Genomic DNA, 14,551 nt, shown 5'->3' with positions numbered 1-14,551 from the left:
TAACTTGATTATTGGCTTTTCCTGTAATTCCAGAGCTGCAGGAATGTAAGAGAATGCTGCCCACTTCAATATGTCTCAAGCTTGAATGGGCAAATAAATCGCCTGAGGGTCTGGTTACAAACATAGGTCTGAGGTGAGGAGCTAGGTTCTGCATTTCTATTAATCTCCCAAGTGGTGCCTATGTCACTGCTCTAGGGATCACATTAAGGCACGAAATCTGGTTCGACTCTCCTATTTCATAGACAGATTACTTAGACTTAGAGATGTGGGGACTCCTAATATATCTACATGTATGGCAGACTCCATGACCAGAGGAGAAACCTCCTCTCACAACACACATGCACGCACACACCCCTGGATACTGGATGAAATGTAAAAGACATCCTACTGAGAGCAAGGCTGAGCTTGAATTAAGGTTAAGAGAAATCTCCGGGAACACTGAAGAGGGAACTGAAAACTAGAGTGTAATTACATGAACTGCCATGGAACATAGTGGGAACTATTAATTTAATTTTCCAAATGAGCTCTAGAAAGGGGAAATGACTTGTTCAAAATCATACATTTGTAATTCCAGTGTGAGCACTTGTACCAGGATCCAATAGAACCTGAGGAAAATTTTGACAAATAACAAGGGAGGGAGTCCTGCCTACCAGAAAGTAAAACTTGCCATAATGTTGCCGTGATGGAAGCAACAGCGACAACAGGGAGGAGGCTGTGCAGATCAGACATGTCAAGCTCGAGAGACCTGTTAAGACCTGCAAGTGAAGATTTGAAGTCGGGAATTAGATACATGACTCCAAAGTTTAGGAAAGGGGTCTCATCTAGGAGTAGGGATTTGGGAACATCAGTGTAGATGTGGCTCTAACGCCACAAAACTGGATACAATAACCAGAGAGTGACTGTCTCTAGAGAAAAAAAAAGGTCTAAGAATTAACCCTGGGGGATCCCAAAGTTAAGAGCTTGGGAATATGAGGAGAAGCCAGAAGACTGAGAATAGTGACCCACTATAAGGAAAGAAAACTAGGAAAAGGCAGTGTCCTGGCAGCCATAGGAAGAGGAGAGAAGGCAGAGAATCTGGACATAGGTGCTGGCAGGAAGGTTGTTGTGGCAGTTCCCTTAGAATTACCTAACTTCTTCACAGAAAGGAAATAAAGTTACTGGTTAGGAGTGATGGAGAAAGAGAAGGTGGGACATATATGTCCAAGAATGATTATTGAAGCATTGATTTTAAAAGAGAGAGCAAAACAAACCTGAAAATACTTGAGAGAGTGTGTGTGTGTGTTGTATGACCTCATTAATGTAAAGAATCCCGCCTAAAATCCTATAAATGAGATATATATACACACAAATATATAGAGAATAGAAAAGAATATAATTAAAACACATATTAGATTTCCCCAGGTAAAATGAAGAAGGGAGAAGCATAGATTTGCTTTATAAACCACTGTATTTTCTTTTGAATTGCTGCTATAGCAAACATGCATTGTTTTTAGTTTTATAAAAAGGTCAGAAAAAATAGTTGGTCTCAGGGACCTTTGTTCAGAAAGTAACAAATCTGACACAAAGGTAATAACCTGTAGACTCCCAGGTCCTTGCAAGATATGTGGGTCTCACCAAAGGAAGGCCCTCTGTACTGTGAAGGAGTTTCTGTGCTGTCTTAGTAAGTGTGGACTGTTACAACAAAGTGTAATAGACTGGGTGGCTTATTTCTCACAGTTCTGGATGCTGGAAGTCCAAAATCAAGGTGCCAGCATGGTGGAGTTCTGGTGACAGCCCTCTTCCCGGTTGCAGACTGTTGACTTCTCATTGTATTCTCACGTGGTGGAGGGGAGGTGAGAGAGCTTTCTAGGGTCCTCTTTGTACGGACATCAGTCCTATTTATGAGGGCTCCACCCTCATGACCTATATTTTCCCAAAGGCCCCTCCTCCTAATATATCACACTGGACTTAGGATTTTAACATATGAATTCGAGGGGGACACAAATATTCAGACCACTGAGTGTGCCTTGCAGAGCAACTTCTTTTAGGGATGTGCCGCTATGAGGAGAATGGAGTTTTCCAGCAACTGTCAGATTTCTTTTTATTTGTTTTTATAGTAAAAGCCTCTAACACCAGGCTTCTAAGGCTGAGATAGATATTCGGTCATATCATGTCTCCTCACAAAAAGTCAACATTCCCCAATAATCTGGTCAAGTTCACCTAGAAGTCTTCTCCATTTCAATAATATTAACTGTCCCAGCCTAGGAGTTGGTATATACAGGACTTTTTTCTCTATCCTAGGGAAGTGCAAGGATAAGTTCCTAGAGGTCTCAGAATTGAGGCCCTCTGGATGTGTCCAGAACACCATCCATAATTGCAAGTTTAAGCCCAGTTCTTGACAGCATCAACCTTACCAGACTTGATCTGTGGATCCTTGTGTCAACTTTGAGATCTTCACAGTTATCTCAAGAGGAATACTAGCTAATGACCACTGGCTTTTACTCTAAACTGAGAGGCTATGGGACAACCCCTATCTACTCTAGAAAAGCAAGAGAAGTCTCTGGGATCTCTATCTTGGATTGCATTGTTCCTGGTAGCATTTAGGGCTATGCTCTCCCTGGGGGGGTTTCCCATGAGAAGATGAGGTAAAAGATTTCTGAGAGTAATCAGGTCACAATTAGTCGGCTTAAGGGGCAGCCTGAACATCTTCACTATGTCTAAACGTAGCTCAGGTGCTAAGACTCTGCCTCCAGAGGTGCACACATCTTTATAGGATAGGGAACGGACTTCGTAGGGTTCCTAACTAACCTGGCCTCCACAGAAGGACCTAAGGTTAATCAGTGGATATTCTCACACCTACCGTAAGCTACAGAAATAATTCTGGGCTCCATCAGAATTCACAAATGACCTGGAATTCCCTAACTTTGGAGACTTTCAGAGATGGCTCGATGGATTGCCAAGTAGATGAACAAGTTCTGGGAACTTTAGGGACACCATGGCTAGATTCTATAGCCCTAAGTTCTCTTGATGCCAGGAATCATCTGGGGGTTTGGAGGCTTCAAATTAAGGGGGGTGTTTACAATTAAAAAACACACTGGAATTTTCTTCAGAGGGGAGGAGGCTTCTACTCTCAGCCACTGGACATCCTGGGAGCCATCAGGCCTGGAGGTCCCATATCTAAGAAGAGTATCTGTGTCCCTTCCTTCCACTGTGGTAGGAAGAAACAGCTAAGCACAACCCTTTGGGGTCAGGAAGACCAGCTGACATTGTGTGCCTGAGGTTCTGGAAAGCTAGATTTCTGAAGCTAGACACTAGCTAGATTAAATCTGTTCTAGAAGCCACTGGGAAGACCTAAGGCAAAGTTCTGAGGCCCTCCAGACTCAGTGGGAAGAGCATGAGAAAATCCCCAGTTTCCAGGAATGGTATTAGTTCTGGCATGACATTGCAATTCCATTGCTGGACCTGGCTCTCATTAAAGAACAGCTTTTGCTTTTGGGCATGGCTGGCTGTCTTTGGCAAATTTTCACAGGTTGTGGCCTATTTAAAAGGACAGCCCTAATACTTCGAAGATCCGTGGGTGTTTAGGTAAATTATTTATGCCCTGAAATCTTGTACGTTTACTCTCCAAAGAGTGATGCAATATGGATGAGGACTGAGTTCTGCCTCAATGCATAAATCATGCTCAGCATTCTTACTTACAGAATGGTCCTCTCTGTGTGGAGTTGTTTGGCAACCTCTGTGATTTTTTTAACTTTCATGTCCCAGGCATTGCTCAAGGTGAAGCAGGTGGCCACTGAATTTTATTTTAGTAGTAACTTACTTTCTTGTGGAATGGTTGTTTGATTCTCTTCTCTCATTAGGGTACATATGGACTGGGTTTTCAGCAAGAAAACACTGGCTATTATAATTATTTTAAATTCTAAAATAATAGAAAGAAGTTTTATTAGTTTCATTTTTCTATAGAGAAGAAATTTTGTCTGTGATAAATTTTTTATCCACCATTACACAGCAGATAGCTGAGTCTGTTTACAAATCCAAATTTGACCTTAATTCTTCCATTAGCTCAGAGTTTCTGAATCTTTAAATTGCATCAGAGTTACCTGGAGGTATTTGTAAAAAATCAGTGGGGTCCAAATATTTGCTTTTTTAACAAGTTTCCAAATGATGCTTTTGCTGTAGACTGAATGTTTGTCTTTTCCCGAAATTCATGTGTTAAGTCTTAATGCCTAATGTGATGGTATTTGGGAGACAATTAGGTCCAGAGTGTGGAGCACTCATGAAAGGGATTAGGGTCCTTATAAAAAAGGTAGGAGAGTGCTCCCTCCCCCTTTCCACCATTTGAGATTCTAGTGAGAAGCAGTTTACGAACCAGGAAGCAGACCCTCACCAGGCACCAAATTTTCTGGCTGCTTGATCTTGGACTTCTCAATCTCCAGAATTCTGTGAAACAAATTTTAGTTGTTTATAAGCTCCTTAGTTTATGACATTTTGTTATAGGAACCTAAAGAAACTAAGGCACTCTGCAGCTGGTCCAGGGATCTTATTTTGAAAATCACTGGCCTAGAGTATGCTGAGATCTTGGAAATGGACATCTACGATCATTATGCTTTAGAAATTTATACTGCTTTTAGTTTGTAGAGTGTCATCAACATCTTTTATATTATTATACACATATGAGTAATCCAATGATAGTTCTAGGTCACATTAGATCACAATTTTCATTCTTTGGAATTTCTACTTTGAAAGACTTTAGCTCCAAAGGGATGTATGTAACATGATAATTTGGTATTAGTTTCCTGTGAATATAGGACAGAATATTGCTTGTGTCTGGCTGAAATTATTTATCTTTACACATCTCTGAAACAGGCTTGGAGTAAAACTTAACATTTTTTTTCCTTTGGAAAATTGGAATTTAACCCCCAAGTATACACTTTTTGGTCTGGAATATTCATGAGCACATTTCCCAGCTTTCTGAAGACTCTGATGGCTTGGCCTTGACTCCTTGTTGACTATCTGTGTGATCATGCTCCACCTCCATGAGCACTTTTTTCACTTGTCAAGTCAGAGCTGTGCTTCTGTGTGGATCAGATCAGAGATGTGAAAAAGATTTGCACATTCCTTTAAAAATATGAAATAGCATTATTGTATTTTAAAAAGACTAAAATGAGCAGAGACCAAACTTTTGCTGGGAGTATCTGTCTCTAGGTATATCAATATAATGAGCTAATTGATCTGTCTGAACACTTACAGGTGGGTAGGGGAGCTCAGCTTGTTCTCAACACCTGTGCATTATACATGTACTCCTATTTCAGAGATCCTGTTGGTCCTTGGTTACTTTTAATAGGTTATATGTTACTTGTGCTGGCAGCACTCAGTAAAGTTTCAATATGACTGTGCTTATTGAAATCCTTAGGACAATTCTGTTTTAATTCACTTGTCAATGACTTATGTTGAGTGTAGCCATAAATGTATGTCTGAAGTATACCTTAACAGATGGCCTATTAGTGCTATTTATTTTCTTTATTCTAAAAGAAATTTAAGGGCCATGATGTTTTCTGGAACTAAAATATTTAACATCTAAAATAACGTCTTTATCCCCAAGGATACATTAAAATGGTGGTGTTCAGTTTTCATTTGATTCTTCGCTGACTGAGAATGTGAGCAGCTGAATGGGACTTAAATATCTTAGGTGTCTTTATGAGAGGAATCAGAAATTGGTTGCTAGTGATGAAAACCTCCAAACTCAGAAACTCATTAGATATTCTGTATTGTTTGCAGAAAATACCTAAATTACCCCAAAATCTTTTATAAACTTAGCATTTTTTGAAGCTGAAAAGCATGAAATAATGTTGAAGCCCTCAAAGTGAAAAAGACAAAATTGTTGTTCACCTCCTTGTCCCACCCCATCCTTTTTGGCCTAGGCCTAGGTTTTAGTGGAAAGCTCTCTTATACAATTGTTCTCTTTTCATTTCCTCTATTCTGAGTGATTGATGTTTAGAGAATTTTGTTTTGCCTTGGGTAACTTCAGAGAATACATCTTTTGCTCACTGAATTCAGCACATATTTGTGTTGTACTGTTTTCTGGCTCCAAAGGGCGGGACACTGTCATGGGCTTTTTCTGAATGTTCTCATCATACCCTTTCTATGGTCATTATAGGAGATGCCAAAGCATATATTATACAAATTGGAATTCATTTGGAAATCTTTTATACCATCAGTCAGAGTCCTGATGTGAAAATAGAAACCACATTAGTTATTTAAAATAGAGCAGATTTGCTTTGGGATGTCATTACACAGATGTTGATGAGCTGAAAGAGTACAAAGGGAACACTGGTGACCTAGAACAATAGCCACAGGAAGAGCCTGGGATAAAGAGGAAACAGTGAACATAGGGACCTATGTGGCTGGTTTAGTGAACGCAGGAAGAAGCTGCAGGCTTGACCAGATGTCCCTGCCAGCACAGGTAAAGGGGAAATGGGTGACGCCTTTCCCCTCTCCTGCCACCTTCCAGTATTACCTCATAATGCTGCCGACTGGCAGAATTTCTGTTAGTCATCTGGCATGAGAGTCTAGGAAACACAGTTTGCCATGTTTTGAGCTCCAGCATCACAGAGTAGAGTACAGAATCAATTTGGAGGGTAGAGAAAATGGAAAATTAATTAGAAAAATCGCAATAATTTTTAATGCAAAGAGAATAATTTCTTTCTATGTATATACCGCTATAAGTGCAGGATCCTGTAATTAAATATAAAGTTTCATCAAATGGCATTTTAACTTACTAATTTTCAACTCCATATGTTTTCATTCTGTAATTCGTGAGTTTCTGTCTGTCTCTCTGTATCTTGGGTAGAGAATATTTTAAACTAGCATTTGGTGATTTGGAATATGGGATTTTCACCTTCTGTGCTAATTTTAGAACTTAATTATCTCTATATAAGGTACAATTGCACACTAATAATATAGGAAACAATTTTAATCACATAAATCAATTTAAAAAGAACCAAAATATAATATATAAAAATTATTTTCCTCTAAAGAAAATAGAATTTGAGAATATGTAATAATACAATTTTAGAAGACTTCAGAGCTTATCTAATCAATGAATCTTAAGTATCTAAAGTTATTTCCACTTAATAGTAAATTTTTTTTATAATTCTGCAATTGTATTTCATCTTTCACAGTTTTACGTTAACTTGAAAATATATACAATATTTTATATATTTGGAGAGGAACAAATATTTTATTTTTTGAATTTCAAAATATTACGGAAGTACAAATGTTTTTCTTACATGGATACCTTTTATAATGCTTAAGTTGGGGCTTGTAGTGTGCCTGTCACCTGAATAGTGTTCATTGTAGCTGATAGGTAGGTTTTTACCCTTCTCCTCCTCCCCACCTTCTTGATTTCCAATGACCTTTACATCTCTTTGTGCCCATGTGTGCCCATCAATTAGCTCCTAATCATTAGAGAGTACATGTAGTGTTTGTTTTTCCATTCCTGAGATCCTTCACTTAGGGTAATGGTCTCCAGTTCTATCCTAGTTGCCACAAAAGACTTTGTTTCATTCCTTTTTATGGCTGAATAGTACTCCACGGTGTGTGTGTGTGTGTGTGTGTGTGTGTGTGTGTGTGTGTATACACACACATACCACATTTTCTTCATTCACTCATGAATTGATGGGGACGTAGGTTGATTTCACATCTTTGAGATTGTGAATTTTTGTGCAATAAACATTCGAGTGCAGGTATCTTTTTGATAAAATGACATCTTTTCCTTTGGGCAGATACCCAGTAGTGGGATTGCGAGGTCAAATGGCAAGTTTACATTTATTTCTTTAAGGAATCAACATACAGTTTTCCAGATAGATTGTACTAATTTATAGTTCCACCAACAGTGTAAAATCATTCCTTTCTGCATCTATGTGAGCATCTATTGTTTTTCAACTTTTTAATAATGGCCATTCTAACAGGGATAAGGTGATACCTCATTGTGGTTTAAATTAAAACGATATCAACAGATTAGCATTTTCACGATGATTAGGGATGTTGAGCACTTCTTCATATGTTAGCTGGCCATTTGTCTACGTTCTTTTGAAACACTTCCGTTCATGTCTTTTGCCCACTTTTTAATGGAGTTTTGTTTTTTTTTTCCTCCTGATTTGTTTGAGTTCTTTGTAGATTCTGGATATTAGCCCTTTGTTGGATGAACAGTTTGCAAATATTTTCTCCCAATCTGTAGGTTGTCTATTTAGTCTGTTGAATATTTCCTTTGCTATGCAGAAGTTTCTTAATTTAATCAAGTCCCATTTATTTATTTTTGTTGTTGCTGTATTTCCCTTTGGGGTTTTAGTCATAAATTATTTTCCTAGGCCAATGTCTACAAGAGTTTTTCCTACATTTTCCTCTAGAATTTTTATAGTTTTGTAAGTCTTTTATCCATCTTGAATTAATTTTTGTGAGTGGTGAGAGAGAGGGGCCCTGTTTCATTCTTCTGCGTGTGGCTATCCATTTTCCCAGCACCACTTATTGAATAGGGCTTCCTTTCCTCAGTGTATGTTGTTGTCTGCTTTGTGGAAGATCAGTTGGTTGTTAGGTATATGGTTTTATTTCTGGGTGTTCTATTTTGTTCCATTGGTCTGTGTGTCTACTTTTATACCAGTACCATACTGTTTTGGTTATGATAGCTTTATAGTATAATTTGAAGTCTAGTAATGTGCTATCTACAGATTTGTTCTTTTTGCTTTAGATTACTTGGGCTATTTGAGCTCTTTTTTGGTTCCAAATAAAGACTGTAATTATTTAGTCCAGATCTGTGAAATATGACATTACTATTTTGATGAGGATTGCATTAAATATATAAATCACTTGGGGAAGTATGGACATTTTAACAATGTTGATTCTTCCAATCCATGAGCATGAGATGTTATTCTATTTGTTTATGCCATCTGCAATTTCTTTCATCAGAGTTTTGTAGTTCTCTGTGTAGAGATCTTTCACCTCCTTGGTTAAGTAAATTTACTCTTGATACACATGACTTCATAATTCAGTTTTCTTAAATTATATGAATTGGAAATGTTTCAGGTAGATGAATAAGTAAAAGGCACATGAAGAGAAATGAGAATGGACCAGATTGGGATGTTAACTCATCTTGTTAAAAAAACTTATAATTAGAATCTATACTAACCAAAAGGCAAACATTAATGTTTTTTCTGTATAATATTCTTGAACTATGCTCTGACTATATACTTAAATGAAATTAGTTGATTTCTTCAGTGGAAGAAATTATCAAATAGTTAGACAGTGAGACAGGAAGTGCATTTAGATTAGTTTAACAAGGAGTTATTAAGGGCCTTATATAATGGAATATAATTTTGCCTATCCTTTATATATAAGAATTAAGAGACTAAGAGAAACCAAACCACAGTGTAGGATACCAGAATTAGGGCTCAAGTTTTCCCTCCATAAAAAAAGGGGGAACCCCATAATCTTTTGTAGCTCAGAGACTAATGTTACTATTCTTACTGAAGCTAATAAAAACTGCTCCCAAAATGAGAAATTGATTTGCTTTCTGATCAGTGCTCCCTCGCTAAGCATTCCTACTTATCTGTACCCTTCAACAGGTGTTAAAAATCTACTTTTCCAAAACAAATATTTTTCTTCTGTGTCTTTGTTCCTGCTTTTCTCTTGGCATGAGATGCCCTCTCTTCCTTTCCCCTTCCAGTTGAAATTCAACCAATTTTTCAAGACCCAGTTCAAATTCCATGAGTCATAAACCCTTTCCAGATTCTGTTTGCTTTAATCAGTTGCTTCTTTACTTCTAGAACAATTTGCTCTATTAGTTTCTACACAAATAATTCCTTATTTTAGGCAGTGTACTCCTTCAATGATACTACAATGGACTACAGTAGATGAAAGCCTTACGTTCTTTGCCCCAGAAAACTGTACATGTTTATATACAAAGAGTTTTACATAGGGTTTGCTAAAAGGTGGACTGTTTCAGATATCTAATGCACCATTTTTTCTTGACAATTATAAATACATGATGTTTTCTTTCCCTTCTCTTCTCTTCCTTTCCTTTCCTCCCACCATCCCCTTACTTCCTCCTCTCTCTCCTCCTCCCTCCACCCTCTCTTCTGTTTCTTCTTTCTCTTCTTTTCTTTGTTTCTTCCTTTCTTTCTTTTTCTATCCTTTCACCTCATTTATCCTTTATTTAATGGTAGTTTCTACTTTTTGTTTTACAGAATTGAAATTTAGATACTTTTTTCTTGGAATGGAAGAATATCTTGATAAAACAAATGTAACTGAAAACCTAAATTGATATATGTACTCTGAATAACTTTGTTGAAAACAAACTGCATTAATCTCTTTCTAATATTACATCCTCAGCAACATCACAGAATAAATAAGTGGAAAGAACACTGGACTTGGGGTCCAAAGCCATGGTATCAGTTTCAGCTAATAGTTATATGAATTTCCAAATTAATGTAATATCACTTAGCCTACTAAAATATGTAAAATAGAAAAGTAAAAATACTTATATGATTGTGGAGATCATGTGAAATCTATATGAAAACATCCTGTGATATTTAACTAAGGAGGTGAAAGACCTCTACAGGGAGAATTATGAAACACTGAGGAAAGAAATAGTGGAGGATGTAAACAGGTGGAAAACCAAGCATGCTCACGGGTTGGCAGAATCAACATTGTTAAAATGTCTATGCTCCCCAAAGTGATATACAGATTCAATGCAATCCCTGTTAAAATACCAACATCATTTTTCATACATCTAGAAAAAATAATTCTATGCTTTGTATGGTACCGGAGAAGACCTCATATAGCAAAAAGAACAAATTGGGAGGCATCAATTTATCAGACTTCAAGCTATAGTACAAGGCTATAGTAGCTAAAACAGCATGGTGCTGGAGTAAGAACAGAGACATAGACCAATGGAACAGAACTGAGAGCCCAGATATAAAACCATCCTCATATATCCATCTAATCTTTGACAAAGCAGACAAAAACATACACTGGGGAAAGGAATCTTTATTCAATAAATGGTGCTGGGAAAATTTGATAGCCACATGTAGAAGACTGAAACAGGATCTACACCTCTCACCTCTCACACATTTCAACTCACTGTGGATAACAGACTTAAACATAAGTTATAAAACTATAAGAATTCTAAAAGAAAATGTTGGAAAAACTCTTATAGACATTGGCCTAGGGAAAGAATTTGTGAAGACCCCAAAAGCAATCACAGCAACAACAAAAATAAATAAATGGGACCTGATCTAATTATAAAGCTTCTGCACAGCCAAGGAAACTATCATGAGAGCAAACAGACCACCTACAGAATGGGAGAAAATATTCGCATGCTACACATCTGATAAAGGTCTGATAACTAGAATCTATATAGAACTCAGGAATATCAGCAAGAAAAAATCAAACAACCCCATTAAAAAGTGGTCAAAGGACATGAACAGAAATTTTTCAAAAGAAGAAAGACTAATGGCCAACAAATATGAAAAAATGCTCAACATCTCTAATCATCAGGGAAATGCAAATCAAAACCACAATGAGATATCACTTTTAACTCCAGTGAGAATGGCCTTTATCAAAAAGTCCCAAAACAATAAATATTGGCATGGATGCAGAGAGATAAGAACACTCATACACTGCTGGTGGGACTGCAAACTAGTACAACCTCTGTGGAAAGTAATATGGAGGTACCTCAAAGAGATTCAAGTAGAACTACCATTTGATTAAGCAATCCCATTACTGGGAATCTACCCAAAGGAAAAAAGACATTCTATAAAAAGGACATCTACACTAGAATGTTTATAGCAGCACAATTCACAATTGCAGAGATGTGGAAACAACCCAAGTGCCCATCAATACATGAGTGGATTAATAAAATGTGGTATACGTATACCATAGAATACTACTCAACTACAAAAACACTGGTGAACTAGCACCTCTTATATTATCCTAGATAGAGCTGGAACCCATTCTACTAAGTGAAGTATCACAAGAATGGAAAAACAAACAGCACATGTACTCACCATCAAATTGGTATTAACTGATCAACACTTAAGTGGACTTATAGTAATAACATTAATCGGATGTGGGGCAAATGGGAGGGGGGAGGATGGAATGGGTATATACACACCTAATGGGTGCAGTGTACACTGCCTGGGGGATGGACATGCTTGAAGCTCTGACTCTGGTGGGGCAAAGGCAATATATGTAACCTAAACATGTGTACCCCTATAAAATGCCGAAATAAGAAAAAATAAAAACAAAGTAAAACATTTTTAATTTTAAATTGGACCACATGCATGCTTCTAACTACAGAGAAGTATTAGTAAGTAGGGCTTGAATTCATTCATTCAACATTGATGGAGTTCATAGCATGTGCCAGCCATTGCAGAAGATGGAGGGCAGGGTATGAGGAAGAAGACATACTGCATGCTCTCAAGGAACTGAACCTACCTGCCTAGAGAACACACAAGTAAATAAATTGACTATAATAAAATAAGAAAGTAATCTTGTAGTTGAGACTATTTCAATGAAAGTGTATGAGCATACACAACAGGCGAATTTTTCCAGTCCTTTTAGGAGAAAATGGGCAAAGCTTCCTGGATGATACTTGAGTCAATGAGGAGGATTTGCAGAAGTGCAGATGTTTGAAAGAGCATGCTTTTTTCAGAAACTTATTCAAAGCATTTATTTCAATATGACTGAAATGTCAGTATTCGATTTCAGTATGACTAAAATGTAGGCTGCAAGGCAAGTGTGGTAAGAGATGAGGCTGCAGAGATAGGCAGTGCCAGACTGTGGAGGGCCGAGCTCAGGAGTTGCTATTTTATTTTGAAAACTGTAGGAATCCCATGGGCTGTTTTAAGAATGGGAGGAAATGAGAAATAGCTTAATTGGCTCTGCATTTTAGAAAGATCATCCTGGTAATATTGTGGTGAAGAAACTGGGGGCAGAGCTAATACGTTAATGTAAATGGCAAGGTTAGGAAGTATTCGAAATTGTGCAGGTGAAGAGCACCGGACAGAACTGAGATACCTTTGGTGGTTAGCTGCACCAGGACTTGGTGGCTTGTGAAAAGTAGGGGAGAGGGAAGAATCAAGCATAATTTCTGTGTTCTGGGTTAGGCAAGGTGTTGGTTCCGCTGATTGAAAAGGGAGGAGGTTCAATGGTGATTTCATTGATTGAAAAGTATTGAGTGACCCTGTGGAGCCTAATATGGCCCTGGAATTAGTAGATAGAGAAATACAAAAAGTATTTGTTGGAGCAGGTGCTTCCAGAGCTATTGAGGTTAGAACAATAGATCTGTGCTTTATCGACATAGCTTTAATTGCAATTGTATGAGTGGATGGTGCCACCTGGGGAGACAAAATACAATGAGAGAAAAAGAAGAACAAAGGTGGAACTCTGAGAAACAGTGTCAATTAAGGGATAGTTGAAAGAAATTAAGTCTGTGAAGGAGATTGAGAAGTGGCCTAATGTATGGATGAAATAATTAGCAAGAATTGCATTGTGGATGTTTTATAGGAGACCGTTTCAAGGAAAGTTTGGTCCAGATTCCTACACATTTCAGAGAAATAAACCAAGATCAAACCCAACGTGTTCATTTCATTAGAAACAATGGAGTAACTGCTCAGCCTTATGAGAAAAATTTCCCTTGAGAGATAGGGATAGAAATAATACAGGAGTGGGGTGAGAGTAGAATGGGAAAGAGAAAGTGTGGGCCCTATAAAGAAGTTAGTTACAGAGGAAATCAGTGAGATTAGACGATATCTAGAAGACTCTGAAATTAGAACACTTCTTAAAATAATGGGAGGGATATTTGTGTTTCTTTATATATGAAGGGAAACAAAGCAGTAGAGGAAGCAGTTGAAGGTACCAAAAGAAAGAAGATGTTGTGAGGTCTCTAAGGAAGGAGGGAATAAGATTTAGGGCACAGTTTGAAAGATTATATTTAGACTTGATATAAGATAAACTTTCTTGTGAGACTAGAGAGAGATGATAAGAACAAGTGGAGATACAGCTATATTTATTGAGGGACAGGGATGGGGTAAAATCAGGGAATTGAGTGATGACCTAGCCCTGCGAAATAAGAGAAATTTCCTTTATGAATTAAAAAAATGATGAAATGTCAATATTTCTGTGGATTTTTAAACTGTAGTTTATTTGCACATGATTTCAGCTGGTATCCATGAAATTGAAATGGTATACTTAAAATATAAAATTATTTGTACTTGCAAAAGTTGTGTGGCATGAGATTCTGACACACTTTTCAATCATTTTTTATTGCCGTGGATGTCAACGTTTGGTAATTTACCATGGCACATGCTTGCATATTATACAAACATGACAAGAGAGCCGGAATAAGTAGTTTATAGGAGGTGAAGATTATAGAGGTATCAAAAGTCTATTTATTTAATGAAGTGAATGTTTGATTAGCAAAACTTAGACTAGAAGTTGAAGAGTAACTAGAAAGTCTAAGATCTCTCATAATGTTAGCCTCAAAAACATATTTTTGATATTGTCTCCAGAATAG

This window comes from Propithecus coquereli, unplaced genomic scaffold, assembly GCF_000956105.1.
Source record: "Propithecus coquereli isolate 6110/MARCELLA unplaced genomic scaffold, Pcoq_1.0 Scaffold10, whole genome shotgun sequence".
Classification (NCBI taxonomy): domain Eukaryota; kingdom Metazoa; phylum Chordata; class Mammalia; order Primates; family Indriidae; genus Propithecus; species Propithecus coquereli.
The sequence above is the reverse complement of the archived record's forward strand: the minus strand, read 5'-3'. Positions refer to the sequence as shown.